Source organism: Suncus etruscus, chromosome 10 (assembly GCF_024139225.1).
Source record: "Suncus etruscus isolate mSunEtr1 chromosome 10, mSunEtr1.pri.cur, whole genome shotgun sequence".
NCBI classification, from domain to species: domain Eukaryota; kingdom Metazoa; phylum Chordata; class Mammalia; order Eulipotyphla; family Soricidae; genus Suncus; species Suncus etruscus.
The window spans coordinates 7,477,079-7,504,135 of NC_064857.1; the positions used below are offsets into that span (position 1 = coordinate 7,477,079).

Here is a 27,057-nt window from a genome sequence, read left to right on the forward strand (position 1 = left end):
TGTTCACAGTAATTTATTCTTAGAGTAGAAATTGAATACGGCAAAGTTGCATCCTGAAGCTAGTACTGATTCTACTTTGTCCAACAAGAATAAAAATTTCTCAGAATATAAATAGTTTAAAGATACTGTTTTCTCCTGTAAATGGCACACAGATGGTGCATAACTATTCTCTGAATCATTTCCAATAATGTGCACTCTCTTTAATAGAGAGAACTGAAGATGGTTGAGGTTCTATGAAAATCTTTAGAACTTGTGTTTTTCTAGCTTTTAGATGGAAATTTTGCTACTTATGAAGTTATTTTGGGGGGAGAAAGTTTCATGGGAATGACATTGAATGAAATTTAACAACATCTGTCTAATAAAATATTTTAACATATTTTCTAAATTATTTCATGGATGGTTAAGACTCTCAAAACCCAAACACTTTCGATTTCACCCCACATGCTGGCTAGTTTGTAGGCTCACAGATGGAGCTTATAACAATTTTATTTAGATTTCACTCTTCCTTGAAAGATATATCATACTGTTTCCAGAACTCTACATATTTATTTTCTTGAATTAAAATATTCACTTTACCCTTTTTATTTTCCTTCTCTTTGATACCTTACCTGTTAAGGCGATGAAAACAAAGCATTAACAGGTAGACAAATGGGTGAAAGGGAGAAGAAAAAAATAAGACTAGAATCTTCAAATTTCATGTTTGCTAAAGAAGGTTTACCATTCAACATAAAGTCTATCATTGACATGCCTATGACCGTAGTCTTTCTGATGTGTCAATATTTCTCACCTGGGAGTCAAGGATGACTCAAAGATAGTACTGGAAAACCTTGGGTGTCAGGAAACATAGCAACATGTGCCATTCAAATGGAGAATTTATCTGTAATTATGGCTATTTTCAAATGAATGTAGAAATACCAAGTGCCTAGCATAAAGAGAAACTCACGGTGGCAACCTTAAAATAATTTACAGAGGTTTTAGACAAGCCCAACAAAATTAAAACATGGTATTTCTAAATGAAACTATTAAATCCCTAAAAGAATGGTTTACACCTGAATGTGTTTTTGTTCACTGTTATGCTATGCCAATTAATCTACTAGTGTAAAGGAAGGCAACCCTCCCCTCTAGGGAACCTGGCAGGTACAGTCCAGAAAGAGAAATGCAGATAGATGAAAAGGAGCAACATGAAATTGTTCAGAACAAGAGGCCATGTTTGCCAATATTTCAGTGAAAGGCACAGCACATTCAGTCCAGCTCGAGTGAACAGCCATGACAATTATCTATCAGAGGGCCAAGTCAGTCCCTATCATTGGGAATCTTCTTGAGTCTGTGGGTCACTATTCCAGTGGCAGTTGGAATGCTCCATATCTTCAACCCCAAGTGAAAGAGACTATAAAATAGAGTCACTGCACAAAATAATCCAGACCAAGGGGGAAACACAAGTATTCTGGCAATCATCTCCATTATATCAAGAGTGAGTTGCCTGCCAGAAAGATCATTTTTATAGGCTACAGAGACATCCCAGGTGAGGAGGAGTAAGAACACCCTAAGGACAGACAGCGCAGACTATCCTGAGCCAGTCTTGCCCAGGTTTACATGTAAGACAATCTCTGTTTGGGGATAAAAACAAGTTGCAAACAAATAGATACAAAGGTACCAGGGATTATTTTATTATTAGCCAGCAAAATCTCTACATTTTATTATGATTTCATTCTACCCGTTTATTTCTGGGGTGTCACAACAGACATTTTATAGTTTTCTATGAGTCACTCATGTCACAAATAACATATATTTATTTCCCTAATGTCACTTTGCTATATGTACAGAAATCATACTTATGACATCTTATTTATTACTTTAACTTTCATGGTAGAAATATAATTGAGTATATTAATTTGTCTTAGAAAACAATATAATTTCACATTACTCTGTGCAAGAACTTGAAGAAATAATTACTGACATATTCTATGAAGAAAAACAAGACATCTTGAAATTGACTAAAATTATTTAGTCATAGATATGACAAAAAGAAATGCTGTATTATATTGTTGTTGAATATAAGAAAAATTAATGTAGGGTTTTCTAACCCATATAACTATAATTTGTCTTTGGACATGTGGTATTTTAACAAACAAATTGTAAGTTAATCTAGGTCAGTTGTTTTTAAATACTGATCCGATGATTTAAAAAGTTTGAAAACCACTGGACCATAACAAAGTATATGAACAGCTGGTCTGTGGACCCCTGCACAGTACAGAAAGTGAGGGCATTCACTTAGTTATTAAAAGATTAAAAACCATTAGTTTAGCCCATCTCAAGAGTTATTCTGTGCTGGTGTCATTAAGTTTTGAAATTGCTCCAACCTATATTCTCTTTAATATGTTATTTGTAGCAATATATTTAGATGATTATCATGAAGGATAAAAGAACAAAATATAAAAAACCTGAAACAGTAAGATATATAGAACAAAACATAGGTAAGATACTTCATGACACTGAGACTAAAGACATCTTCCAGAAGGAAACAGCACTCTCCAAACAAGTGAAAGCAGAGATAAACAGATGGGAATATAGTCAGCTGAGAAGCTTCTGCACCTCAAAGGAAATAATGCCTAGGGTATAAGAGTCACCCACTGAATGGGAGAAATTATTCACTCAATACCCTAGGATAAGGGGCTAATATCCGTAATATACAAGGCATTGAGAGAAATAAACAAGAAAAAAAACATCTAACCCCATCAAAAAATGGGGAGAAGAAATGGACAGACACTTTGACAAAGAAGAAATACAAATGGCTAAAAGGCACATGAAAAAATGCTCCACATCACTAATCATCAGGAAGATGCAAATCATAACAACTATGAGGTACCATCTCACAACACAAACATTGGGACACATCACAAAGAATGAGAACAAGCAGTGCTGGCGGGATTATGGAGAGAAAGGAACTCTTATCCACTGCTGGTGGGAATGCCATCTAGTTCAACCTTTATGGAAAGCGATATGGAGATTCCTTCAAAAACTGGAAATTGAGCTCCCATATGATCCAGCTATACCACTCCTAAGGATATACCCTAGGAACACAAACATACAATACAAAAATCCCTTCCTCACACCTATATTCATTGCAGCACTATTTACCATAGCAAGACTCTGGAAACAACCAAGATACCCTTCAACAGATGAATGGTTAAAGAAACTGTGGTACATATACACAGTGGAATATTATGCAGCCGTCAGGATAGATAGATAGATAGATAGATAGATAGACATTTATTGTAAATGCAGGCATTGAAGATAAGACTGTAATGCAGATTAGATGAATAATATAACAGATAAGTTACTGAGATACCATCATTATTATTTTTATTTTTGTCAATTACCACTATTGCTGCCACTATACTTAACAAGTTAACAGGAACAGGGTCAGCAAAATCAGAAAAGAGAAGGAAATTCAAAATCTTTTCTAGAACCAACTCGGTCTTTTATGTTAAGTCACTCAGTGATATTATATCTTCACAAACAGTAAAACTGTATGCCTACCTTACATTTACCCCAAGGATTTTGCTCACAATACCTTTCTCATCTGGAATGCCTTCTTTTTTTTCACCTCTATCAATTCAAACTTGACCTTTGCTGTTATGCTCAGCTGGAATACCACCCCTCTAAGAGATTCCTCATCAATCTTTTATTCTGTAGAACACCTCAAGCAATTATAGAACATAGACTTTAGTGCTTGTATTCTGTTATATTTTGTTATATTTTCAGGCATTGTTTAATAAATATAATTTTTTCCTCAAGCCAGGTATCCATCGCAGTCCTGTACTCTGCTAGTATTCCCTGTAATTTATCTGATTGAATTTTTTAGTCTAAAGATTCTTAAGGAAATATTTAATTACATGGCTTTATTTCTTAATTCCATTTATATTACTAATAGACAAAAATAATTCAAATCATGCTACTCCTAATTTAATCTGCAAACATATATATTTAATTTTGTGTATATTTTATCTGTTTTTTAAATATTTTATTTAAACCCTTATAGACAATTAAATACAATTTTGTGGATAATTAGTAATTTTAGCAAAATATTACTCACCTCATTTTTAGATTAGCTGCTGAAATGAACAAATACTCAGGAATTCTGGCTACTCACAAATACAATTAAGTTTATGTAAATAATGAGGAAATGATAAGGCATGATAAATTTTCCCACTTAGAAAAAATTCAAAAAGAAAAGGCATGTAATTTTAAAAATACCATATAGCTTGTCCATTTTCATTTTTCTTTCTCATAAAACTGTTTGATATTGTATAGACAATGCTAATATCTATATGATGACAACATGTTCACCATTAATGAATTGCCATGTAAGGGAAAAATCAACATTATTTCATAAAATTGATGAGATACAGCTGATGCATCTTATTTTAGATGGAACCACCATGCTCAAATGGATTTTGGAAGTTTATATTTGAATCCTTCAAATTTAGAAAAACAAAAGATATGAACAAATAGAACATGTTTTTTTTTTCAATGCCAAACTTTTAAGAAAACCAACAGAGAATTCCTGAGCAAACGAAGACAGGTTTCACCTCTATTAAGTCTAGTGAGAGTGTGTTGAGAAGTAGGGGAAATGCTTTATTGATCACAAGCAGAAATTGTCTCGAGAAGCTTCTACCTTTACAAATAAAAGCTTAGTTGAAAACTGTTGAGATATTGAAAGCATGACTTGATTCCAAGGTGGAGAAAGACCACTTTTTATCAGAAATTTTCTGCATTCAGCATTTTTCTTTACTTCAAGGTACAGAAAATAGTATTAAACAAAGAAATCATAAATTATGTGCTGCCATATTCTAATTACACCATAATTTTTCTTTGAATTTGATAATAATTCAGACTCTGACAGTTCCCACTGAAGTGTAAGAACATTAAATGAGAAACTCTAAAACCTATTTTCCAAAAAAGTACTGAGGTAAAAATCAGCATCTTTGCTACAGGATATAAATCTTAGAGTTAACTAACTTGGATTCAAACTTCTGCACTTTCATTAATCAGTTTTGCTTTCTTATTAACAATTTGACCTGACTTATTTAACTGTTTGATTCTATTACCGGTGAATCGTGCTTTACCATTCTATGATGAGATTTAATAAAATCCGAAATAAAATATTATTTGTAAACCATAAAGTCACTTTCTTAAAAAGCTGGGCAACTAGATCAATGACTTTCTGATTGTTATTTATACCATCAGGGATCATATGTATATAAAGTAATCACACATTTCCATTTATTCAACTTGTTGAATCCTCTGTTCAATATCTCCTAAATATATGAAGAGTATTAAATTGAATAATGTGGCTATGAAGACATTTAAGAGTAAATAAGTTTTGCTAGGGAGTTTCTAGTCTGAGGGGAAGGACAAAAGAAGGTGTTAAAGGCTCTCAATGTCTGAATTACTGAAATGTGGACATACCAAAGGAGGATGCTCTTTTTTTTTTAATTAAAATTATTTTTATTTTTAAAAATTAATATCTTTATTTAAGCCCTATTATTATAAACATGTTTGTAGTTGAATTTCAGTCATTAAAAGAACACTCCCTTCGCCAGTCAACATTCCCACCACCAATACCTCCCATCTCCCTTCTAAAATGGCAGCCTTATATTCACTTCTAGTTCTGCCTCCTCTTCTCGAGGATGATACCCAAAGACTTTACACCCCCTCTTTGAAATCTGAAAATCAGTGCAGGATTGATTAGATTTAGATAAGGGTCTGGCCCTTCTCTCATGTTGATTATCCCTGTATAATCATACTGTAACTGAAGGTCATTCATGCCACTCAGTCCATGTGACTGGGAGCCATCTAACACCAGGCTTTTCTCTATTGTTTGTCTTGTTTTCTTTTCTTTTCTTTTTTTTTAGGGGATGTTGAAATAATAATTTCTTTTATTTTTCATTATCAACCTAGTGCTACATTATTCAATTTTCTTTTTTAAATAATTTTTATTTTGACCAAAGTGGATTATAAATCATTCACAGTAAAAATTTAGGTATATAGTGACATTGAATCAGGGGCATTCCCACCAACAATGTTGTCCTCCCTCTACCCCTGTTCCCAGCATGCATCCCATATCCTTCTCCTTTGGGTATCGATCCTGCTGTCGTTGGCTTTGGATTTGGTATGTAAGTCTGATCATTTTTTTATTTCTACTCAATGTTCATACGACTGTGTGGTCTTGGTACCCTCCATTATCCCCGAAGTGCCCTGCTTTAGTACCATTCACCCGGAGCTGGACTTGGACAAATAAAAGCCAAGACATGATTGATTGAATTTCCTTAGAATAATAGTTATGTGTGGGCAGAATCTATATAGATGTGTTTGCATTTAGTCAGTCAAAATAATTTCTTTAAATGTACAAAATTAATGATGGTTCCAAGGAAAGAGGGCAATCATATTAACATCTAAACAAATATATTAAAGTATAATCCAATATGTAATATCAAAAATATAAATTGTTTAGAACAAGAGATATTAGAAAGAGATTCCTTCACCTCCCACATCATGCCATAATCTATTTTCTGGTTTTATGACCAACCAGATTCCTTTCATAGTACCCTGAAATTCAAGCATTTTATTTTGCTTTCTACATCTCTCTGTCACTTATTCTCACAGTCATTCCTTAAAGGGCATGACAGTTTTTTTACTCTCTAAATGACTTTTTTTCTGGGAGGTGTCATGAAATTGTTATGATATAAGATCCTGGCAAGAAATATCAGAGAATATGTTAGGCAAGGAAGGAGGGTTTGGCATAAAAAGAAACTCTTTGCTTGATATATTACTTCTTAAATACTAAATATGTTTTCAAATGTTATTTAAATCTAATATAGCTTTTATGTCATTCTAAATAAATCACATTTTATATCTAATTGTAACTATTTTATCTCCACTTCCTTTTAAAATTAAATTGCATTTTAATATTTAGTTTTAATAAATTAGTTTTATTAATTGGGTATCTTCAAACATATATTTTTAGCATTTAATAGGTATACATTCATATAATTATGTTTTCTGTACACATAAAAGTAATTTATGTATGAATATTAACTTATAGTAAGACATTTTTAAATAATGTTTTTACAACTTTAAGTTAAAATATTTTTTCAATGTCAAGTTGCTGCTATTTCTTAAGTGTTATAGTTATTGTTTTTATTCTCTTCCTACAACAATCTTTCAAATAAAATCAAGGACTTCAGAAAAATATATGTATTTTTGCTTACAGAAATATATAATTGGAAAACTTTAAATATTTGGGGTTTGGGAGAGAAATAAATAAGTAAAATTTAGAAAAAATATTAAAAAAATAGAAACATGCCTTAAGTCATATTCCATAGATCCCAAAGACTGATCAAATATAGTCACCCTTCATTTTTCTAACTAATTAATTTTCCTTTAGATAGTCCTCTGGCTTGATGTAAGGATGTCAGTTTTTTACCATACTTCTAACTACCTCTAGAAATCTTGGAGTATTTATTTTATACTCTCAAAATATTTTCTATTACTCATCAGTCAATTGGGATAGCAATGTGACCCTGGGCTCTCTTCCATGGTTCTGAGTGAGCTGCATTTCCATATCTTGGGGCTGATATATATAAAAGAAGTGGTGGATTTCTCTAGTAAGGTCATTCCTCAGTTCTCTAAAGCACCCGTACTATGTAATTTTAACAAGGTTATCGTTAAAAGAATGAATACAAAGAAACTATAATGCAAAATACTTTGACTTGCTTGTTACTGAAGACTATATAATTGTCTTTTAGCGCTATTTTCTGCTCCTTAGACGTTGAACTGCTTCACTGTATTAAAAAACTTAATCTTCCAGGGGCAGGAGTGATACTACAGAAAATAGGGCACTTGCTGTACACATGTATGGCCAATCTAGGTTTGCTGCCAGTGGATACCACAATTGTCTTTGAAGCCATGCCAGGAGTAAACCCTGAGCACAGAATCAGTAGTAAACTCTGAGTGCCATTGTGTATGGCAAACCAACCAACCAATCAACCAAAAACCAAACTTATCGTCGTTGTCTATGTAAGCCTCTACAGGAATGTATGGAGATTTCTCAACAAAAGAAACTAAAACAAAACTAAGAATAGAACTCCCAAAGGACTGAGCAATTCCATTTATTAGCATCTATCATTGAAATACATAAACATTAATCTGAATATAATAACCAGGTTATAAAAAAAAACAAATGTCCAACAATAGACACAGGAATAAAGATGTTGAGGTATATACACACAACGGAATACTATGCTGTCATAGGAAAACAAAAATGTTGTGAATTATCTCATGCTAATATATATATGTATATGTACATATATATACATACACACATATATAATATATATATAAAAATACATATATATATATATATTGGAAAGAGAAGGATGATTTGGATGATCTCCCTCAACTGTGGTACACAAAGAGCCAAAAAAAGGATATAGGAAGTCTAATTTATAACCCAGGCTGCTGGAGAATGGAACCAAGCATAACACATTGAGAACAGGGGTTGAAGAAGGAATAAACAAGGAATGGAATAGAACTGACACATGGAGTTGGGTAGGGGAAGATGGGCTAGTTGGAGTTAAATAACTGAATATACCACAATAAAAACGTCAACACTAAAATAACCATAAAAAACTAATAGTTTTTTGTTTTTGTTTTTTGTTTCGCTGTATTAAAAAAGAAAAAAATATATTAAAGAGCAATATTTATGTACTATATGGTATGAATATGTTCAATTTATTAAATCTCCAACTGAATATAAAGCACATATAAATTTAAACATGACTTCATATTTCTCTAATAATATGACTGTTTCTCTAAATCTTCAATGAATTGATCCCATATTCATCTTATTAACATGTTTAATTTTGACCAGTCTGATAGGCTAACAGCAGTAGTTTATTATTTTTGTTTGTTTGTTCTGTGAGTCACACTTATGGGAATTCAAGGCTTACTCCTGGCTCTGCTAGGGTTAACTCTTGGTGAGGTAAAGAAACCATCAGTGGTACCAGGGATCAGATAAAACCTTGGTCACTCATCTGATAAGGGATTAATATCTATGTCATTTAAGTCACTAGTAGAGCTTAACAAGAATAAAACATCTAACCTCATTCAAAAATGGCAAGAACAGATGAACAGAACCTTGCTCAGATAAGAAATGTAAATGGCCAAAAGGCTCATGAAAAATATGTTCCACTTCTAATCACCATGGAAATGTAAATCCGAGCTACAATGAGATATCACTTCACACCACAGACACTGGACATGCAAGAAAGAACAAGAACAGCTAGTACTGACTCTTGCATTAAGAAAGGAATCTTCAGGGCCAGGAAGGTGGCGCTAGAGGTAAGGTGTCTGCCTTGCAAGCCCTAGCGTAGGACGGACCGCGGTTCGATCCACCGGCGTTCCATATGGTCCCCCCAAGCCAGGGGCGATTTCTGAGTGCATAGCCAGGAGTAACCCCTGAGCGTCAAACGGGTGTGGCCCAAAATCCAAAAAAAAAAAAAAAAGAAAAAAAAAAAGAAAGAAAGAAAGGAATCTTCATTTACTGCTGGTAGAGATGTTCAACTCTTTGGAAAACAATGTGGATATTCCTCAAAAAACTAAAAATTAAATTTCCACAAAATCTAACAACTACACTCCTGTGGGGAAATGCACCCCAGGAGGTCCAGAAACACAATCAGAAAAGCCCACTGCATTCCTATGTTCATTCAGCACTATTCACAATAGTCTGAATCTGGAAACAACCTAAGAACCTGTGAACAGATGAGTGGTTAAAAAAACAGTGGTACATCTACACAATTGGAATACCATACAGCTATTAGGAAAATGAAGTCATGAAATTTGCTTATACCTGGATTGATATAGAAAGTATTATGCTGAGTAAAATGAGTTAGAGGGAGATAGATAGACATAAAATACTTGCACACGTTGCTGAATGTTATAAAATATATAATATGGTAATAATAACTGGAGATAATAGTTAAAAGGCCAGGAAAACCAGTCCATGGTAGGAAGCTTACCATAAACAGATAAAGTGATATGCATAATACTACTTCAGCAACATTCTTGCAAACACAGTGTCTAAAACAGTAAGAGTGAAAGAGAAGAAAACTATCTCCCACAGGCAGGCAGGGTAGATTTCAGAGGGAAATGGGACATTGCTGGTAGGAAATGTCCACTGGTGAAGAGTGTTGTGTACTATATGACTAAAACTCAATCGTGAACAAGAAGGTATTAGGAACAACTTTGCAACATATGCTGTTTAAATAAAGTAATTTTTTAAGTTTAAATGATGTTTTCATGTAAGCATCATGAGTAAAAACATGTTTATAGTTGAGTTTGTTATAAAAAAGAACACCATCCTTCACCAGTGCAACCTTCCCGCGACCAATGCCCCCAGCCAATTTTCTTCCTACCAACCCCTTTGCCTGTATTCGAGACAGGCATTCTACTTCTCTAGTTCACTACCATTGTCATGATAGTTGTTAGTGTAGTTATTTCTCTAACTGCACTCACCCCTCTTTGTGGTAAGCTTCATATCATGGCCATTTCCTCCAGCCCTCATCTCTATTGTCTCTGGGTATTATTACAATAATTTCTTTACATACTATTCCATTTTGTTTCATATAAAAGAACTTCTTTATTCATTAGCTTGTCATTAGATATTCATGTTATATCTATTTACCATCCATATACTATCTTTTGAATAGCCTAGTTTCAGTGAACTTGAGTTCTTATCTTTTTTATTTTTATTTAAACACCATGGTTACAAGGTTGTTCATAATACATTTTTTTCTCACAAATAAAGTTGTTCATGATTGAGTTACAGTAATACAAGGTACAACCCTCAACAGTGTGCATTTCCAGCCATTAATGCTCCTAGTTTCCCTCTCCGCCTCCCCATGACCTCTCCCCTTCCGATCTCTGGAGCATACATTTTTCTTCTCTATGTCTCTTTCTCTTTTTCCTTTTTTCCCCTTTTCGACACTTTAATTTGCAGTACAATGCACATGAACCACCTCCAATGTCTCCAGTTTCCTTCCACACACCCTTCCCCATGTGCCTCTGGAGGAGGCATTTTACTTGTCTCTCTCTTTGTCTCTCTGAATCCCTCTCCCTTTTTCTCTTTTCTTTTTTGACACTGCAGTTTGGGGCTTTTATATTTTAAAATAAATATTTTTGTGTTGGGACATGGAATTACTGGATCATACATATAGTCTATTTAGAAAGTTTGTCTTCTATCCACAGTATTTTTTCTCTACACACTTTTCAGAGGCTGAACCAGATGACAACCTCGAAACAATAAATGATGGTTCTTTTTCCACTATGTTTCAGACAACACTGGTTGTTTTTAGTCTCTTTTGCTCTCTCTCAATCACTATTTTTTCTATCTTTTAATTGTAACTATTACATAGTTGTTTATGGTATGACTTATAACATTAAATAGTAATATTATGAGTAGATACCCTGGTTCCTTAGCTGGAAGAAAAACAACATTTTTGTTGTGGGGTTTTTACTTGTGGTCCTAATCACATTGAAATAACTACTTTTTTTTTTTTATATGGAACGCTTCACGAATTTGCGTGTCATCATTGCGCAGGGGCCATGCTAATCTTCTCTGTATCGTTCCAATTTTAGTATATGTGCTGCCGAAGCGAGCACTGAAATAACTACTTTTAATAGCTATTTGCTGGAGGTTTTTTTTGTCATAAAGGAATGTTGCATTTTATAGTGCTTTTACACATCTTTTGAAATAATCATATGCTTTTTTTAAAATTTTATTATATTATAGGAACCCATATCTAAAACTGAGCTATCAGTGCATATCATGAAGATAATACTTAACCTGCCAAGCACAAGAGGGAAACTATTATCTAATGATTTTCTCTGTTGTTTTCCTGGCTGGAGATATGACCTATTTGTACTCCTAGAATCTTTGTATTAAATTAGCCTAGATCAAGGACAGGTACAACCACAGTACTTTTGAAACACTCTCCATTACCTTGACTGGGTTGGTTGTTCTGCTATCTTTATATCTTGTACTCTTCCATAGACTACACAGGTCTTTTTCTACACACCTTCTGTCCAATGAAGAAAGATTCTCTTCTCCTCTGTGACCTCTTCATTGTAAGCTATGCTAATCACCAAGTTATAGGAGGAATTTTAATCTTATTCCAAGCAGTGGTGAGCAGGTAATCTGTAATTATTTCCTCCTGAGGAAATGTTTCTTTTATTTTCTCCTAAAGTCCTTACTTAAACTATCTAAAAATATAGTATAATCATTAAATTTGCATCATACTAAATATTCAAGATAATACTGTTTTTGTTTTGGGGCCACAACCAGTGACACTTTGAGGTTATTTCTGGCTCTGTGCTCAGAAATCATTGCTCCTGGCTCGAGAGAACTTAGGGACACCAGGGATCGAACCCACATTTGTCCTGGGTAAGCCATGTGCAATGCAAACACCCTACAGCTGTGCTACCACTCCTGCCCAAGCTATTATTTTTAAATAATTTTATAAACCTTTATTTTTGTTTCAATACATTTTGTGGTAGACGGAATTTAAAGACTGTTGCCAATATATTAATTTTTTATTTTTAAGTGAAACAAGGTAAAACATAAATTTCTCTAAAGTGGAAAAAGCCAAAATACAGAAAAAAGCAACGTACATGTTCAAGGGAGACTGCAGGCTCAAAGAGCAAGGCAGAGTATGGACATGATCTATAACAATTCCCACAGGATAAGAAAAAAGCTAATTATGTAGTATTTCCTTGATTAGATTATATTTTATGATAAAAGTGAACATACATTTCAGGTGTAATTAAAGTCCTCAATTATATATTAATATATAGATAATAAATTAGATTACCACTGGGGAGAACTGTGTTTACTTTTAAAAATCTTAAAATCTCTTTTAAGACTGAGAATTTTTTTTTTATCATACTTGAAATAGCACCATACAATTAATATGCTTGATAAAGCAAGCTACTAGGATTTCTGCTCTTGCAAGGGAAAGAATTACAGTAACAACCACATAAATATTGGAGGGGAAACTAAACCTAAATGAGATTCCAGCCTCAGAAACACTTGTATTGTATGGAGCTGAGCAAGATCCTGAGTAAGATCCTGAGCCAAAGGCTCATATGAAGTGGCCATTCCCAGATTCCTTACCCATGTGAACTATAAAATAATGGATGCACAAGGTTTAAGTTATGGAGCTGTAGTGATTTGTCTTGCAGCTATAGAAAACACATCTTTAAGCAACAAAATTACTGAGCACATAATATTCTTGATTTTTAAAAACTTCATTTAGCACTTGGGATCCATCATTGAAAACTAGGAAAAGTATATCCGTCAATAAATTTATAGTGTGAACTGAAGAAGTGAGTCAATTTTAAGATCAACTGAATACTATCAATAATGCCTCCCTTTTATTTCTGACTGTCATGTTCCTTGGGCATTTCCCTTTTGTTAAAGTAATATTAAATAATTCAAATAGTACATCTTTACATTTTTATGTTAACACTGAAAATGTTCTTCATACAACAATTCAATAAAGTAAAAGAAAATTCAGTGGAAGGTCTAGCATATAATCTTCCACATAATTCAGAAAAATATTTTCATATTGCTAATAACAATCTCCTAAAAATAACAAAATCTTTGATTTATAGAACAGATCTGCTTCTTTATTTACTTTATTTTAGGAACCATGATTTACAATCCTGCTAATGGTAGGGCTTCATGCATACAATAGTCCAATGCCATATTCTCCATTAGAGTTTCAGCTTTCTTCTATCATTTTCCTGACCTCTTTCGCATATGACCTTTCTCATCCCCTGCTGTGATTTGCTTCCTGCTAAAGATAACTTTCAATTTCTATTTTCTTTGGGCACATATTTTTACTTTTCATATTTTTACATATATATACATATATGAAAAAAGATCATTCTGTATCTATTCTGACTAATTTTACTCAATATGATATTCTCCAGATTCATCCACGCAATAGTAAATTTCATGATTCTGTTTTCTCTTATTGTAATGTAGCATTCTGTTGTGTTTATATATGAGAATGTCTTTATCCCATCAATTGTTCTTGGACATGGGTTATTTTTGTTGTAATTGTTGTTTTTCACATTTCAGATTATTGTTAATAGTGCTGCGATGAACATAGGAGTGCAAATGTCTTTTTTTCTAAATAGTACTTGAGCCCTTGGGAGAGATTGCAAGAAATGGAATTGCTGAGTCCTTTGAAAAAATGCAGTATTCTTTCCATTTCTGCTAAAGTTTTCTAGAGTCAAAATACCTCCACAAAATGGGGAACACATTGATCAGACACAGTCATTAGAAGTGGATTGAACAGTTCCTCTGGTAGCAACAATTGACTCATAAACCAATCTGGGGCAATAGGGTTCTCTAGGGTGTTTAATAGCTTGGAAGATAGGGCTTCCAGCAGCTAACCTGACTTACAAAAGTAAAGTGCTAATTAAAAAGAAAACCTTAGAGATCATTGAAGAAAACTCAGTCCAGTGTTATTTTATGTTCTCTTTTTTTCATCAATTTTACTTATATCCTCTTTGCTTTTGTTTCTAAATAATGAGCAGCTAGAAAAAGAAGAACTAATTGACAATAAGTACAAGTATATGAACAACAGTGAGAGTATGTGCAAAAGAGGTTGGCCTGGTTTGGAACAGGAGTTGAGAATAAAGTAAGAATGAGTTGTTCAGTATGGTGGAGCTATGTCAGAAAATATATTTAAAACTGAAAAAATTACATGATGTTTCTTCTGTGAGATCAGAAGAAAATATTTTTGAAAAATAATTGGAAACTGCGAAGTTGGAAAGGCAGGTATTATTTTTGTTAAATACTTCATTGTTCATCTAATTAGGTTAATGTTTAAAGCTAAATATTGGATAATTGAAAACAAATCTAGTACTGTTGTGGGAAAATAAAAGGAATAGAATATTGCTGGGTTATTTCAGTGTGGGTTTGAGCTAAGAAAGTGACACTAAATAAGAGGAGGAGATATTTAAAGCATTCCAGAGAAATATGAAAGTGAGAGTCTAGAATGATAGCACAGCTAGTAGGGCATTTGCCTTGCATGCATCCAACCTGGGTTTGATCTCAGGCATCCCATAATGTTCCCTGATCCTTTCAGTAGTGATTAAAAGAGGATTAACTCCTGAGTGCTTCCAGGTGTGTCCAAAAAGCCAAAAAAAATTAAAGCAAAAGTAATATGCATTTTCTAGAAAAATATGGAACGTTGATACCATGATTAAAATAGACAAGTCAAAGAAGATTTCCAGTTATGGTATACACCAAATCATATATCAATGTATTTTATACATATATAATTACATTTATATTTCTGAAATTCTCAGATATTATGAAACTTTCAGTAGACTAATAATAGCTTTCATATTAGGGATAAAGAACTCTATGATGAGTGCTTTATAGCCATTGTCAAAATGTATCCTTACAGTTTTAAAGGGTTTTGTTTGTTTGTTTGTTTGTTTGTATGTTTTTGGTTTTTGAGTCACACCTGGCAGCACTCAGGGGTTACTCCTGGCTTAATGCTCAGAAATCACCCCCCACAGGCTCGAGTGACCATATGGGATGCCAGGATTCGAACCACTGTCCTGCATGCAAGGCAAACGCCCCAGCTCCATGTTATATCTCTCCAGCCCAACAATTTCAATGTTTTTAAACAAGCTGTTTTTGCAGCTTTCCCCCAAACACCCACAATGACTCAGAGTCCGGAAGTAATAAAACTGAAATTTTTTATCTTCCAAGTCATCCATGCTACAGTGACACCACCCAGATTCTGCTTAATGAGCATATTTTCTTGAGTTGACCAACATGACTCTATCTAACTGCGAAACGGAAACTGAAGAAGGTGAAAGAAATATTCAGATGTATTTTGTTTGTTGTTTCTGAATCACACTCACCTGTGCACAGAGTTTACTCCTGGCTTTGAGTTCAGGCATCACTTTTGGTGGTGCTCAGGAGTCTAGGGGGTCAGATGGGGTGTCAGGGATTGAACTCAGGTCTAGTACATGTAAATGAGCTACCTTGCATGCTGTGTATCTCTCTGGTTCCATATTTAAATTTTTAAAATCACTCATCTAGAAATAATTGCATATGGTTTGAGAATGATGGGATAAAGCTCTGGCATTAAATTGAAACAAAGCTATTGAACAAAGATGAGTTCTTGAGCACCCATTTTTTAAATTATGTATTTTACAGTCCAAAAACTAAGGAAATAGTCACAGGAAAAGGAAACTCAGAAAAAATAGGTTATTTAGAAACAGATCTTTTAAAGTATATGATATTTTAGAGAACAGGAAGAAGAGACTTATAGATGATGGATATCGTTATTTAGGTCAAATGCAGCTAAAAGCCCAAGATAGAACTGTGAACAACAGAAAATGCCTGCCTTGATTTCAAAATGACTGTAGAAATTGAAGTCGTACTAGTAGAAGGGTTTGCAATTGTTAAACCAAAGTCTAAGGTATCAAAAAAAGAAGAGTATATTCCTACACACACAGAGAGAGAGAGACTGAGAGAGAGAGAGAGAGAGAGAGAGAGAGAGAGAGAGAGAGAGAGAGAGAGAGAGAGAGAGACAGAGAGAGAGACAGAGAGACAGAGAGAGGCAGGTCAATCTTTTCACATGCATCTTTCATTCATCTGATTCTGTATTACATGATTACAGAGAAATATATTCTGTATTTCTAGAACTGCAATAACTATTTTATTTATCCTTTGATCCTTGCTACCTGGTTCTCTTAGCTACTCATAGATTGCCTGCCCATTGCTTTGCAAGTATTTATATGCTCTAAAAGGAACAAATATTGCTGTCACTGTTCTAAATCACAGTGACTTAGAACAGGCAGAAATTCATTACGAGGAGAAACAAGGAAAGGACTGTGGCGTGATCAAGCAAAGAGGACAGACTTGATCTAGCTTTTTAAAGGAATTCTTTGCTTTTCCCACTGTTACCTGTCTGGCCGCAAATCACTTAGATCCAGATGGAGCTAAGCTTGCAAGAGCTGATTTTGTGGCAGAGGCCAGGATTGGGTCACTTTTCAAAAAGGGAAAAGTCAGTTGTCTGCAAAGGCTGCCCTTCTCCTAGATTTGAACATTGAAATTTTTCATGCAGTTGTGCTAGCTCCACTTACGTGTTATAAAACAGACAAGCAAGATGAAATGGCTGGTAATTTATACTAGAAACTTGCATTGGATTCTACTTGGATGACTTATTAAATAAAGGATATTATCAATATTACATCTGTCATAAATGAAAAACTTCATGTTCAAATAGATCTAATCCATTCATTGTTTTATGAGCACATGGGCTCCAGGGAGTCACAAATCCAAATGATATCCCTGAGTGATGCATTTTATATTCTCTTTGCAGACATGCCTAAAAAACTTTGTGTGAAATTTTTAGCACAATGGGGGTTTTCCTTATTCCAAGTGATCAAAGGAAACACACACACACACACACACACACACACACACACGATTCTGAAAATTATCAGAAACTATTTCTGTCCTACTAAAATAATTATGAAAAAGATAATAATGGCAGATGAATAAATATGGTCTGAGAAAAACAAAATTGTTTGAAGTCCTTGGTTTCTTATTAGTTGAATACGGTCATTTGATAAGAGATTGAATATGAAATCTAGGTCTCCTCCATTTGGTGAATACTAGTTAACTTATCCATTGTGCTATGTAACAAAGCTCAGGGAATTAAAAACTGCATCAGTTTTCTTATTTACGTAACCATATTCACTATTACAAACAGCATTTTCTTTGATTTATAATGCTTATCGCTAGTAAATGAATTCTAATATTGTTCTTATAAGATATAATTCATTTCCTATGAACCCAAGTGTAGAATAAAAATGAAATAAATGGCAATTTTCTGGAGATATAGCATTTTCTTTAAATGTCCACCTATAATACCTTTCTGTAAGAGGCCATATTATTATTTTAATTTTTAGTTAAATAACTGAATTAAGCTGAATATTTAAAAAAAATAAAAGAATTTTAACTGCTAAATTTTAATCATATATTTAAATACTTTAGAACTATAACCCTAGGCCTCTAAATATAAGTTCTTATAAAGCTACATGCACAAGAAAATTTTCCAAGGTGTATATACATTATTTTACTGAGAGGGATTATCAAGTATCCAGAGAAGTAGATAAAAAAGTTATTTATTGAAGGATTGAGGTATCAGTAGTATTAACTGCAAGTCCAAAAAGTATAAAGGTTATCTACCAAATAATGGAGATTGTGCTACTTTAATAAATTTAAATACTTGAAGATCATTAAGAACATTATTAAATTTTGGAAAAATAAAATACAACCTATATTTATATATAAACCAAAACTCTGTATTACATATAATTTAACAAAGATTTTTAGGAGTAGGAATAATCTTTGTACAGTGGCAAAAACAGCAAAATGAAAAATAAGGAAAAAGGAACTTTATCAAATTAAAAATATTTTGCTGCACAAAATAAACTTCAGCTTAAATAAAACAATAACCGACTAAGAAGCAGAAAATTTCTGCACGCAGCACATTAGAAGAAAGGTTGATATCCAAGTTCTATAAAGCACTCAAAAAATAACATCAAAAAATAATTCAATGACATCATTTTTAAATTTGGAAAACAATGAAAAACACTTTCTCAAAGAAGACATATGGATGCCAACAGTCATATGAAAAAGTGTTCATAATAACTTATGATTAAAGAAATGCAAAACAAAAAACTGATGTCTCAATAGTGCATCAGAAAGTCTGGAAACAGCCAGTGTAGGAGGGAGCATTTGGCAAAAAACAAAAACAAAAACAAAAAACACCTCAACCACTCTTGATGGAAAGGCTATTCATTGTGAGAAGGCATCTATCCAAAATATAGGAACAGAACTATCATATGACTTAGTGTTAGCACTTCTTGGCATCTATTCCCTAAACATAAAAGCCTTCATTTGGAAGAGAGAGAGAGAGAGAGAGAGAGAGAGAGAGAGAGAGTGTGTGTGTGTGTGTGTATACCTGTATCTATGTATAATGCCACACTTGGTATAATAGCCAAAATATAGAAGCAACCCAAATGCCCAACTACACATAAATTGATCAATAAGTTATAGCATATATACAATATAACCTATATACATATATCACATAGACAATATACTGTGGATATTGTATATGTGTATATATTGTATATATAGTATATGCACATATCTACATTTTATATATACATTTATTGTATATATACATTTGTATGTATAATATGTGTATCTACATTACAATATATATGGCTTGCATGTATATACAATGAAATACTATGCAATTTTAAGAAAAAAGTCATACAAATTTACAGAACTAGAGGATATAAGCTTATTGACGTCAGTCAAAAGGAAGGATAGATAGAAAATAATTTATCTTGCATATGGAAAGTAAAGATACATAAAAAGATAGCAATAAAGGACCAATAACAATATAATGGGAAAACTGGTCCATACAATTGAGCTGGGTGGAGGGGTTGTTCAAAGAGAATGCTGTTAGGATCCTTTGGGAAGGGAAGTATTGCACTGGTGATGGGTGTGGTTTTATATACATCAATGTACAAAAGTTCTCTGCACTGCTATGTTCCTTGCAGGACTATTTACAATAATCAAAATCTGGAACAACTCAAGTTCCTGAGAACTGATGAGAGGACAAAGAAACCATGTACTTTTTCTTTGTTTGTTTGTGTTTTGGGCCACACTAGGTGATGCTCAGGAGTTACTCCTGGCTATGCGCTCAAAAATTGCTCCTGGCTTGGGGAACCATATGGGATGCTGGGGGAATCAAACCACAGTCCATCCTAGGTTAGAGCCTGCAAGGCAAATGCCATACTGCTTGCGTCATAGCTCCAGCCCCCAAAACCATGTACTTTGACACTGTGAAATACTACGCAGTCATCAGGAAAATGAAGTCATGAAATTTGTTTATAGCTGTAATAATATGGAGAGTATTATGCTCAACAAAAGTGAGTTAGAGAGATAAACAAAGACAGAATGATCACACTCATTTGAGATCATGATATGAAAATAAATAAAAAAGAGAATGGCAATAATATCCAAAGGCAGTAGAGACAAGGGCCAGTAGGACCAGTTTATGGCAGGTAGCAAGTCACAGTGTAAGAAAGAGCAGTTGGGGTAGAGAAGCAACCACGGAGAAGTACAACGATAGTTGGAAACAATCACTTTGGACAAGAACTAGGTACTGAAAGGAGATAAAGGGATACGATATACATGATACCCCTTCAATAATTTATTCATGAACAGCTTTGCGTATCTCAGAATGATTCAGTTAAAGAATTTATTAGAGAATAAAAACACAATTACCTATATTCATATTTGAAAACTACTTAAGTTTATAAGTATGCATAACAAATAACAAAGTGGTATCTTAAATTTTGAAAATAAATTGGTAGTTTTATTTCAACAAAATTAAGGTAAAATTATGTGCATGAGAAATAGTTAATAATATTGCAAACTACAGCCTCTCAATAAGATTTTTCAATAAATTTTTAATAAAAATATATAGTTTTTTAAAAATAACCTAGGTAGTGCTCTTTGAGATTTTCTTGACAGTACACTGCATTAAAATGAGTCTTTTAAAATTTAACCAATTCTTCAAAATGCATGAGCATTGTAAAAATTATCTTTACTCTGAAATCATATTTGCATTTTACCATTTTATTTATTTAATTTTTGCTTATCTTCTCAAGCCAAAAGAAAAGACAACATGAGATTTAGGCCACAGTTACTGTGACCTGTTAGTGCAATAAAGAATCAACCCATGAGTGTATGCACACACACACACACACACACACACACACACACACACACACACACACACACACATATATATATATGGTCTACATTTTAAGAGCATTGAGTCCAGAAAATAAAATAAGGTTTAGAAGAATCCTTGCTAATGGAAATGATATTTAAGCTTCAATAAATATGACATGCTTAAAAGTACAGAAAGAAAACGATTCTTGTTTTATTTTTTTATGGGGGTAAGGGGACTAACTTTTGGTTTGTTTATTTCTTTGTAGAAATCATACTTAGATTTTCTGCTTTCAAACATGCACATTATGTGGTCCCAAGACAACTTAAGAGTAGAAAAGAGAAGGGGACTGGAGAAACCACAATGCATAGGGTGCTTGTTTTGCATGCAACAAACCCGGGTTCATATCCCTGGCACTCCATATTATCCCCTGATCCCTCCTGGGAGTGCTCCTTGACTTGACTCACAGACAGTAGTGTATCCTGAGAATTTTTGGGGTGGCCCAAATAATAAAAACTAATAATAAAGAAAAACTTCTTATTACTCTGCCAATGAGTGTAGAATGTACCAATGGTGTCTGTGTGCTCTCTAATCAAATAAAAAAAATTGTTCCTAGCTTGCTAAAGGTAGTTTTAAAATGATACTTTTTAATTATTTAAAATAATTAATAAAATAATTAACAAAATAAAATACTTAATAGAAATTTCAATTATTTAATAAGCATAATTAAAATTATAATGTAAAACAGTAAAATGTTTCATTTATTTGAGCATCTTTCTATATTAAGGTTGTTCTCACATATATAGATACTTTTATCTATAAATACATATAGTTATGCACTAGTTAATAGAGTATTTTCTAACAAAAATCTAATTTTGGGAGGCTGGAGCAATATTACAGCAAGTAGATGCTTGCTTTGCTTATGGACAACTGAAGTTAGATCTTTGGCATCTCATAAAGTTTTCTGAACACCACCAAGAGTGATCCCTGAATACAGAGAAAGGTGTAAGCCCTGAACACCACTAGGTGTGGCAAATAAATTTTTAAAAAGCAACGTTTATTTTTTTAGGATAAAATGCATTTATATACTTAAATAGCCATATTTAGATTCACCTTTAAAACTTTACCTCTCCTTTCTCTGACTATAATGTGTATTTGTATTTAACTAATTCAATACTTTTTACATTTTAGCACAAAGAATTAATACTCTTAATTTTTAATTGTATATATCTGTAATAAATAAAGTTTTAAAAATGACTTCACCAACTTATCATTTATTTAGAGTTTAGTGGAATTCCAGGAGTTTTGTTCTGATCATCTTTGCCTGTGTAAGCATCACCACCTCCACAAGAGAAATAAAGAAATTTCATGTGTGAAAGATAAAAAAATATAGTAAGGGAACAAAAAATGGCCCAAAGAATCACAACTGTAAAGCTTATATATGTAACTGAACTTACTCACTTTAGTGAGTCAAGGGAAAAGACAAGAGGATTCCTTGGAGCCTTGGTGGAAGGAAGCAGAGGTAATTGTAATGTTTGAATAAAGTTTGCATGAAAAGTATAATTAAAAATAAACATTACATGTTTTTGTCATCATCTATTAGTTAAACAATCATAAGTAAAATTGATGATGATCAATAGGTATCACAGATTTTGGAATATGAACTCATACCTTTTCCTTTTAATATATCAGCTCATAGTTCTTATACATATCAATATACCCAGTATTTCTAAGAATATTTCATACCTTTTTGCTTCATCTTTCTTACTTACTAGGAAACTTCTTGAGTAATAGTACATTGTTGTTTTGCTTCTATAATAAGCAGTGTAAACTTTCAAAGCTCAAAAATAATTAACAATGGATTAAAAATATATATACACATCATCCATTTACATGAGGTCATAAAATTACTGATTTATTGAGTTAATAATAAATTATCATCTTATATGCCTGGTAGAAATTATCACCTTATATGCCTGTTCTGTTTGGCAGAATGTAGTCTAGATGTTTAGTACTTTATTGTCCCCTTGACTTTTTGTTCTCAGGAATTCAGAGTAAAGACATTTTAAATAAGAAAATAAAGCAAGACATGAGATAAAAGTAGTTCGATATACAACTTTTCTCACACTAATCCCATGTGAAATCAAACTGAGCCATCCATATTTGACCTGGTTACTAAAATGGATGGCAGATAATCTACAGAAAGATGATGGTAATAAGTTTAAAGGAGTGTGGGTTGCTTAGTTTAAACACATTCTATCAATGTGAGTTTTTACTCTTCTTAGAAGTCATTCTTTATAGTGTGTCATATCAATAAAACTAGGAAAGCTCAACATTAACAGGTATAAAGGTATATAATAAGAAGTCTCTGAGACTTCCAATCCTTATTGTTTAGCAGAAAAGTTATTTTTACTTGCACTTTTAGTGCTAACAGATCGCTGGCTGAACTATCATTTCTCTCTTCAGTATACGCGGCCAGGTCTTTGCTAAATTGGCTTGCAACACCAGTGTCAAAAGTAACTTGCAGCCCTGAGTCAAATATTGGAATTTGTCTCTTTGTATGTAGACATGCAAGGTTGGCTTGCCCATACAAAAGAAAACCATTCACTTTATTTCTATCTATTTAAAATATCTTAGAAACCATTTGATAGTAAACCATTTTCACCCAAAGGGAAATAGTGACATCTGGTGGAATAATCTAATTTTATTTCAGGTTGGTCATTAACATTTCTATTTACTCAGAGAAAGTGTTTAAAATATACATTCTCTCCCTGACGAACAAATGTGTCTTTATGATGAATCTAGCACCTGTCATATATACATCATGATGCAACTCTATGGTGCCTATACTAGTAATTAATTTCTTTCTTAAAATAAAATATGTATATTTTAAGTAGATGTCAAGAAAAATAAATCTAAAAATTAATTACAAGAATTTGAGTTTTCTACAATTCTAATCATTTCAGCAATACAAAATGAAAGTCGCTAGCAATAAGGTACATACAGAAGTATGTCAGTATACTTACCAAATGTGCATGAGTTTGTGTCTCTATATGTGTGTTCTTGGGAGACCAAGCAACATAAAAGTAAGAACATCCTGGTTGTATACTCTTAAGAGGTTGTTATGAAGTTGTACATCTTCATATGTCTCTATGGTATATAATTGTTTAAAGTAAATTCTCGGTATGTTCATAATGAGTGAAAATGTTACTCTAAATCAAAGTGCTAGCCTAGTGCTAGTAAAAGTAGACAACAGCAGTAAGAGTTCATTTTCCCATGATTATTCATTTTACTAGATGTCTTAGAATATATATCATGTGAAACCATCACCTACTGATAATTTTTAAGTAAAGTCAACTTTTATGTTGAGTGAATTAAGTCAGAGGGAGAGAGATAGATACAGAATAGTCTCACTTATCTACTAGTTTTAAGAACAATGAAAGACATTATTGTAATAATGCCCAGAGACCATAGAAATGAGGACTGGAAGGACTGACCCATGATATGAAGCTTATCACAAAGACATGTGCGGGCAGTTAGAGGAAAAACTACACTAACAACTATCATAACAGTGTTAATGAGTGAGAGAAGTAGAATGCCTGTCTCAAATACAGGCAGGGGTTGGGGAGGAAAAAGTTGGGGGGCATGGGTGGTGGAAATGTTGTAAAGTGAAGATGGGTGTTCTTCTTATGACTGAAACCCAACTACAAACAAGTTTGTAAACATGGCATTTAAATAAAGATATTATTCAAATACAAATTATAATTTATAGAAATGAAAGTATTAATACTGTTGTTAAAAAAAGATAATTCGTGTCTCCATTGAGTTAGATAAACAGCAATCTTGCAAAATATTTCTACTTGGATTCCCTGAGACTGAGGTTAGGTCATTATACTAACTGTGTAAAATTGGGCAAGGTAGTTCATTTATCTTAGTAACTGAAAACAAAAATGTAATAGGAATAATGTAAGTAATAACTGATAAGCATAGGCTAAGCATTTGGCAGGACTAATGGAAAATGATGCTTTGTCACATACAGCAATTTATTCTCTATTATATGTTATACAATTTTTGTGTAAAATAATTGCTGTGTCACATATTTATTATTGTGTGAAAGTTTCTTGGAGCATCTCATTTTGCAATTTTAGGAAAAAACAGAGATACACAATATTTGAGACCTTGGAGTCCACAGATTAATATGTTCAGATCCTGGCTCTGTCTCTTAGCTTCATGATCTAAAGCAAGTTATTTTATTTTCCTATGACCCAGTATCATAATCTATCACAGAAGGAAACAAGGTATCTTAATGAATATGGTTTCTTGTGTCTTTATTATAAGGAATGTGTTGCATTATATAAGGGTTATAAAATATTAGCGCTTGCTACTGCAACAAATAAAATGAAATAGCAAAAATATATGAGGTTAGTATTACTCTTCCAAAAAATTAAAGAGGATGATGGGAGGCAAAAGATCCATTATATAAAAAACTCATAAGTGAACATTTCATGGCCAATGATCACTTGGATTGCTTATTCATTTCTAAATATATATGTATATTTATGTATATACATACTCAAAGGGAAATATACTTTACTTCTTTTTTTATACAGAAATTATCTGAGCTGGATCTTAGATTATTGTCCTTGCAGAACTGGGGGGAAAAGACTAATCATAACAGTCTTATAATTAAAAACATAACTTAACATTGTTATGTTAATCACACTTGTCCCTAGCTTTCACTAGCTGGAAGACAAGTCCAATTTGAGCCTATATTTTGTGAGGAATATTTTTAGAAAATACCTCATGCTAAAGTAAAAAGAAAATTAAATATACAATGTTCCTAATGTCAGACACTACGTTTTTAAGAGACACAGAGAAGTCTCTCTTACCTAAAATCAATTCACTACTTATTTTAATAATTGCCTGGGAGTGGTGGTCAGGACTATTTTTAAACTCTGTAAGATTAGGTATTTAATTGACTTTAGAACCACTATGATTGTAAGTCACACAAATAAGGAGCATTGTCAAGAGGCAAAGACTGTGCCACAGAGAACTGAGTAAAAAGTGACAAAATTCCATTGGAACGAATGAGGTCTCAAAAAGGGTCCTTCCAGAGGGGAGAACAAGATAGTAAAAATGAAAGATAAGCACAATGAATGAAAAGGATCCTGATTGACTATCAAACAGATTACAGACATCTAGAAATAACCAGTGAGACATCAAAAAAAAAAAAAAAAAGACTGGGGAAATGGAGAAATGAACTTCATATTTGTATTTTCAAAGTGGCCAAATGAAATAGCTTAAAATTACTGACTAAAGCAGAGAAAGATGAAAGAAGAACGTGGGAAATAAATAAGAATTTATTTGTAGACAGGATACCTATACCTGACTATGTGAGACAAAATATGTGAACTCATGTAGTTGAAAGAAAATTTAATGGGAATTTTATTGCTTTCTTGTATTTTCAAATGACTCAGATGACATATGTTTTCTGACATGTTGCTAGGACTTTCTGAAACTAGACTTCCTTAGTCATTCACCATTCATGAATTAATTCAGCAAATATTTATTGATCTTTTTCTCATCTCCTAAAATGTGCTGTAAACAGATTCCCTATATATTAATTAAATATTCTCTAGTGATAAAAGTACAGAAAGTATTAATTAAATACAATTTAGACTGGAAAAAGCTATGGGAAGGAGGATTATGAATGATTAGTGTATCCAACTAATAATAAAAATAATAGCAATATAAATAGTAACACTCTTATATGTGAGGCTCAGAGATCCATAGTGAGGCTGTGACAAAGATCCAAAGGAAAGATAATGAGGTAACTAACCACAAATTGAACTAGGGGAAAGGAGTGATGAGCAGGAAGTGTACGAGAAAGAGAAGAGAGAAATATGGTGTGGTGTGTGATGATAGGTGTGGTGTTGTAACGACATCTATGAGAAACCATATAGTATTGTTTAATATATATTGAACATCCCAAATGAAATTAATTAATCCAAAGCTAAATAAATTAATAAATAAAACATTTTAATAGGAAATATTTTAGAACATTCTAGAGGTGAACTGATTATATAAAGAACTGAAGACAAGAAGTAACATTACACACCTGAGAAACTTCTAGATA

At 32.9% G+C, this 27,057-nt stretch overlaps 1 protein-coding gene and 1 non-coding gene across 2 annotated transcripts in view; one reads left to right on the plus strand and one right to left on the minus strand.

The window, feature by feature from the left end:
* Nucleotides 1–27,057, plus strand: part of PIP4P2 (phosphatidylinositol-4,5-bisphosphate 4-phosphatase 2) — a 523,645-nt gene that overhangs the window by 66,857 nt on the left and 429,731 nt on the right. The gene's annotated exons all lie outside the window — the stretch shown is intronic.
* Nucleotides 11,618–11,724, minus strand: LOC126021540 (U6 spliceosomal RNA). The gene has a single exon (XR_007500047.1). It is a non-coding gene; the product is annotated as a U6 spliceosomal RNA (small nuclear RNA).